This window comes from Marmota monax, unplaced genomic scaffold (genome assembly GCF_021218885.2).
Source record: "Marmota monax isolate L192 unplaced genomic scaffold, Marmota_monax_Labrador192_F-V1.1 WCK01_AAM20220418_F8-fsc00060, whole genome shotgun sequence".
In the NCBI taxonomy this organism is placed as follows: Eukaryota; Metazoa; Chordata; class Mammalia; order Rodentia; family Sciuridae; genus Marmota; species Marmota monax.
Window position 1 is genome coordinate 1,813,887 of NW_026692826.1, and position 6,624 is coordinate 1,820,510.

The window sequence follows — 6,624 nt, forward strand, 5'->3', positions numbered from 1 at the left end:
AATTATTTAACACAAAATTGCTTACACATCATGAGAACCATAGCTTCAGACCATATTCCCTCAGAGAACCCCAAAATAAGACTTCTTGCAGTGGCATCTAGCTTTGCTGTTCTCCCAGGAGGCTAAGCCACTTCCTGGAACATGGTAGAGGGAAGCTCCAGTGTGGGCCTCACCTCTGGAGCGTCTGTCCTTCATCTGAGCAGCTCTGCCTGAAAACAACCTCGCCACATTTAATAGTACATTTGGCCCCATTTTGTGGCTTGGAGCAAGAATCAGGCTATTGTGTTACTGTTAAGTGTGGCTGATTTCCTGTCACATCATCTTTACTTCCCCTTGAAATCAGAGCTGCCGAAACTGCGGGCAGAACCCAGGGGAGGTAGGGACAGTGTATGTGGCAAAAGAGCAACTTACTCGAAAAGAAAAAAGGTGTTCTTTTGTCCTTCAGGCAGACATACTTTAAATTACTGTGGGAATGTTAAGAAACACTATATAACTCCCTCTCCTCTCAACAGAGGACACAGGAAAGTGATCTGCTCCACTCTTTTCTCTCTCTTTCTCTTTCTTTCTTTCTTTTATTACAGATGATTGTTATGCATAATAGTTGGGTTCATTTTGGCATAATCAACATGCATGGAGTTTAATTTACTACATTTCAGCACCTGGGGCTCCTGTCCTCCCTCCTCCCTCCCCCTATTCTCTTCCTCTACCCTACTGGTCTTTTATTTATTTATTTATCTATTTATTTATTTATTTATTTTATTGGTGTTTAGCAGATATTCATAAGGGTGGAATTCACTGTGGTATATTTATACAAGTGCAAAAATATGAAATACTTTATGAATTTGCATGCCATCCTTGAGCAGGGGCCTTGCTGATCTTCTCCATGTCCTTCCAATTCTTGTGTTTGTGCTGCTAAAGTGAGCATCCTTTATTTTCTTTATTCTGAATTTGGGAGCATTAGAGAGAGGGCCTGTAGGGCCAAGTCCTCCAGTCCCTGTGCACCTGTCTCCCCAGGTGTGCGTGTCTGGAAGCGTCCTCTCAGAACTGGCCAGCCTGTGGTGGAGTTGATCCACCACTGCCCTCGCTGGCTCAGAGTGCCCTCCATGTTGCTCAAGGTCTTATCAAATTTCCCTGCAAATATTAATCCTGTGCCTTTTTTATAAGATAGCTGACAAACCTCCCATTGCCCTTGACAGCAAATCTACAGGAGGGAAGAGATATAGTATGCATAAAAAAGAATTAAAGAAATCATCATAAACTATAATTGCAGCCAAAGCTGACTCCATGCTCTTGCAACATGTGGGTCCTGGAAATGCATTTCTCATAGACCCTCCCGGGCATCTAGAAAACAGGCATAGGTAACCACTGAGAAAAGATCTTTCCTTCTTCTTTCTTTCATTCTCTTACTCTGTTTAATACACCACAAACACCTTTACCTTAGAATGATCATTCACCTTCTCCACTCACTCATTTTTCCCCTATTCTATGTGCTGTTTCACTCACCTCCATCAACCAATGGATGTTTCTGGGCACCAGGATACTAGATGATCTTTCTGATTTTTTTCCTTTTTATCTTTGCAGGGAACAAGCAACAGGGATATGCCTGCCTTTGTTTGAAAAGCTCTCTTTTCTCCTGCCAGTTTTTCACCCAACTCTTTAGTTTCAGAATCCTTCTGATCAGATTCCCTCAAGATTCTCTTATTCAATTACATTTGCCCATCCCTAACTAAAAATTACCTTAAAGCTTGTTACTTAGGTATGTGTTTTTCTTGAGTCAATGTTTACTCTCTCCTCAAAAATGCAAGCTGTGTTTTCCAAGTTTTTATCTCCTTTTAATGAATACCCAAAGCATGTATCTAATGTTTAATTCAGTTATAATTTTTTTTATGTATCATGATGTCTCCATCAAGAATATTGTGTGTGTGTGTGTGTGTGTGTGTATGTGTAAAACAGAGGTAGTGGCTTGTGGGAAATAGGAGAGGAAAAAATATGTCAGACTTACTTGTGGGACTTTTGAAATCATATTTTAAACTAGTGAGTTACAGATTCAGCATGAACTCATCACCTCAAGTTTTCTAAAATACTTAAAAAAAGAGGTATAAATGGCTTTACTAGAAGGACAGAAGAGATTTAAGGGTTTCCTATAATGAATCCCATTAACTACGTTCAAACACCACCTGCTGAAAGTACTCTTTCTCTATTGAGAATGGTACTCAAAATGAGACTATTCCATTTTACTTTCTACTTTTCTCTAAAATATCACTTTCCTACATTCTTCAGAATATGACCACGTTTCTAATAGAGATTGTGACCCTTCTAAATCATTCATGTTCCCACAAATTCTCCGTCTTTTTCTATCTAGCCAACCATTTATTTTCACTGAACAAAGAGTCCCAGGACTGAGAACATATGGCTTTACCCTCACTGAGCACAAGGATTTCCCCCATATATTAGAGCCTTGGAAGTGAGACTTACATAGAAAGTAGGTTGTTTTGTTTTTAGTTATGTCTTTTATTTTCATTATGTCTGATAGTGGTTTTATCTTAGAGCATACACCATGCATAGGAACTTTCACTTTTGCCTTTCTTGTGATTTAATCATTTTTCATTCTTGCTTTTGTAATAACATGGTTTGAAACCTCCTGACACCGGAGTTCCAGAAAACTGTGGACTGATTACCACTTCTTGAAACAGTGAAATCCTTTTCCATCTCCGTAGGTGAATATAAATCAAATGGCACTCTGGTTTCAAAGTTCTCTGGACTCTTTCTCCATTAGTTTTATACTGTTTGCCTTTCTTCTCCCTTGTTACAAATCACCTTTTAAAATCAGCTGTTTCATTTTTCAGAAATGCATTTATTATTACTCTGATACTGACTTTCTTTCTATCTTTGAAGCCTTTCAGTCTAAATTTTTTCTTACCAAATACTTTTTTTTCTAAGTGATGCTGTTGTTCTTCCTAGGAAATAGGAATATAGTCAGGATATAGTCAGGATCATCCACAAACCTGTAAAGAATGCAGATTCCTCAACATTATCATCCAAGGTTTGGGCTGAGACCTGGGAATCTGTATTTTTAGAGAGTTCAGCTGCTGACATCAAAGGAAACAGTCTTCCAAGTTTCTAGATACTTGAATGTCAGTACTGTAGCTAGAGAAGAAAGCTAGTTTCCAGTGTATTTCTGTTTTGAAATTTGGAAACAAACACATAATATACAAGATGTGACATTCAACAATCACTGCTAGTAATGACCATTCTCATAAGAGTCCCTTCTCATCCTTTGACATCCCTCCTCTCTCAGTTCTTTGAGATACAAGATGAACTTGGTATGAAGCACACAATGTTTAAAAATCTCTATGAAACTTCTATACCTAACCTCTCTACCCTTGCTTGGAGGGATCCTCAGATTCATGGCTAACTTCTGTTGAATTGATGCTGGAACCAATACTCTAGAGATGACACTGATACTTTTCTGTTGTTTTCCTGATATTCAGATCATTCTTCTGAAAGCCTGCATTTTGGTAATGCAGACTTTACTCCCTGGACTTAATTACAAAGTGCCACATTACACAATGTGGTCCAGTTTGAGTCTTTCTGTTTTCACTTTGATACACATCCAAAGTTCCTGTTCTAATACATATCTATTCCCTAAAGCCTCATCAAACTTTGGATGTTTTATTTAATTACTCCACTTTCCATCCTCGATCATTATTGCTATTAATAAACTGATTTTGTTACTAATTGTTATATGTTAGTCTATAAATGGCTTTCCTGCCTGGGCTTAAAAAGCATGGTTTAACTTGAGTCCACATCATCATTTTCAGTGTGCATTTGACACATTGAGTGTTTTGTGCTGGATCCCCATGATCACTGATAAGCCATTGTTAGTTTAGATTATAAACTTACAGTCCTTTTACCTTGCCTACTTGGGATAATCACTGTGGCTAGTCAGTCCTGCTGGAAATACAATCCTAGTTCAGGAAGTAACCTAGGACAGTATTTTTAATGCTTTTCACTGTCTTTGCCTTATTGACAACTGTGAATATATTTTTTAAAAAAAGAATTCAATATATATATTATCTGCTCTGCATATTACTATAGCTTTTTAAAGAACCCCATAAGAATTCAGGTTAAGTAGTTATTACTCTAGCTTCTAAAATCACTTGGGGAATGCAATTGAGTGATTAGATCAATGATTGTATAGAGGATCTGTTATACATTAAACTCACATACAAAAAACAGAGAAGTACAACCCAAAGGCAGTTTAATAACTGATGTAAATTGCAACAATCTGTTGCCTCATGAAATAATTAATAAAGTTCTTACTTAGTTTCCATATGCACATCTCATTTTTAATAGGGGAAGTTTGCAAGAGATCCACACTGTGATAATGTAGGGTTTAAGCTGTGAATGGCCTTTTAAGAGGTTATATGACTGCACAGCTAATGGCTTCAATATCTTGATTGCAGTGTACTTCACATGTATCTATTCACTTTTTATCTAGAATTTAAAAGAATGTTGGGTTTAAGCAATTACATCCTTCATAAAGGAATTTAAAATGCTTTTTTGGTGAAGTCACTGAGGCAAATTGGCTTGCTGCTCAGCAACAAAGATTTAATACTTAATGAAATAGCAGATGGCAGGCAATCATTTCAAAGGAGAAGGTCATGACTAATAGCATAAAGATAATTGATTGCATGGATCTGAGCCTTTGATAACTGTCATAGAAAATACAAATCATTCTAGAATTTCTATAAAATATATTTTCTATTATGGTTGTATGTTGCATTATGCAGTATATAGAGAATGAACAAAAACAAAGATATATGTATAAGTAGCGTAGCAAGATTTTCTTATATGAATATAGGTAATCTTTTAAGTGGTATTGTCATTCTCAAATATCATATTATATCCAATAATTGTATAAGGGCAGTGATGTGATGCTAGTTACAAACATCTCTTTCCTAATCTCCACCTTTTAGTCTCAATTGAGTCTTTGTGGATGTATTTGAATCATGGAATTAGACCATTGCTAAATCAGGATTATCTCTGTGTGTGTGTGTGTGTGTTTGTGTCCTAATCATATATATGACAACCAAACCTTTAGCATTGCATTGTGTAATGTAAAGTGAAGTACACAAAATAAAAAATACTCCCTTACCCTGATATGAATGTGCAAAGGATCCAATTTTCATTCACTATTTTCACGGATTCCAACTATATGCCCTCCAAGAAGCCTCCTTGAGAACACTTGTGAAATGTGCTAAATGTGTCCATCATTTGTTATTTCCTTCAATATGTTGCTCCAGGTGGCTAAATTCTAGTCCTACCCAACTTGCTTGAACATGTTTAGCACATATATAAAGCTTTGCTGTCTTTTAGTGTCCATGTAACTGGAGAAAGTATAGATCAGATAATGATGTACAGGGCTGACTTGCAAAAGCCAACTCACATTATAAAGGCTGAACACTAATTAGCAAAAGATAGGATTCTAGATATTAAAAATTAAACTATAGAACACCAGGGGTTCAAGAGGGATCTGAGAAATCCAATCCCACCTCCAAAGCAGCTCCAATTTGTGCTTCTGGCTGAAGATTCTAGATAGATGTTTATTGGAATGAAGGGGCCAGGTGATGCTGAATAGCAATGGCTCTTTAAACAACCTGGCTGATCTCATCAATTGTCTCCTTAATGTCATGAAATGGAAATGTGGCACAATTCTGATTTAAGAGCAAAGCTACATATGATTTCTTGCATTGGTAAATGTCAAAAGAGTTCCTCAAAATGAAATTGGCAACCAGCCAATTTAATTTGAAGTGATAACATATTGTTAGGAAGCTTTAAACCAGGAAAATATGAAATAAAACATTTTAACAATTAATGCCTCTTTGAGTTCAAGTGCTTGGCCCCACATGAAGCAGAATCCATAGGTGAAGGACTAAATCTAAACATTACAGTTCAAGTCTCTTAATTGTCAGAGGCAATTAAGTAGAAGTACTCTATTGAATCAGGGTCTTCATGACTGCTCATCCCATGAAATATACAGGACTTATTCCTTGTGTTAGTGTTTCCAGAAGCTAGTCTGCAAGTCTTCCTTTCCATATTTATTCTTTTCATCTATTCCTCTTCACCCAGTATATCTGCCAATGTGATTCTTCCATCTTTGTTATTAAGCAGCTTGAGGTGTGTTAAGGACATTTTTATGATGACTTATACTAAAATTTTAACTAATTCTTAAAAATTAAAATATTTTAATCTTAAAGAAGAACTTTTACTTTAGTAGCAGTGACTAAAATTGAAAAGTATACCTTCCTATCATTGATTTAACGGTTTCTGTCTTGTCAGTTTTTATTCCCATCCTATGCTGTGCTTATTCAAGGGCTATGTGCTTCACTTTCATGATTACATTTTTATTTCAATTATTCATTTATAAGTAATTAAAATTTTATACATGTACACGCACATACAAATGCTTTTTTAAAAAGCTATGAGTAAGCCTATAAAATAGTGAGACTAATGGCAAAGATTATTCTGAAAACCATCTCTTTACAGTTGGATTCTCTCTGTGTATTTTAGTACTAGTAGCTTCAAATGTCAATTAGACTCATCACAAGTTATATTGCTTTC

General features: G+C 36.2%; 1 non-coding gene across 1 annotated transcript; it reads right to left on the reverse strand.

The window, feature by feature from the left end:
* Positions 1 to 818: 818 nt before the first annotated feature.
* LOC124095503 (U6 spliceosomal RNA) lies at positions 819 to 925 on the reverse strand. The gene has a single exon (XR_006852501.1). It is a non-coding gene; the product is annotated as a U6 spliceosomal RNA (small nuclear RNA).
* Between the last annotated feature and the right edge of the window lie 5,699 nt (positions 926 to 6,624).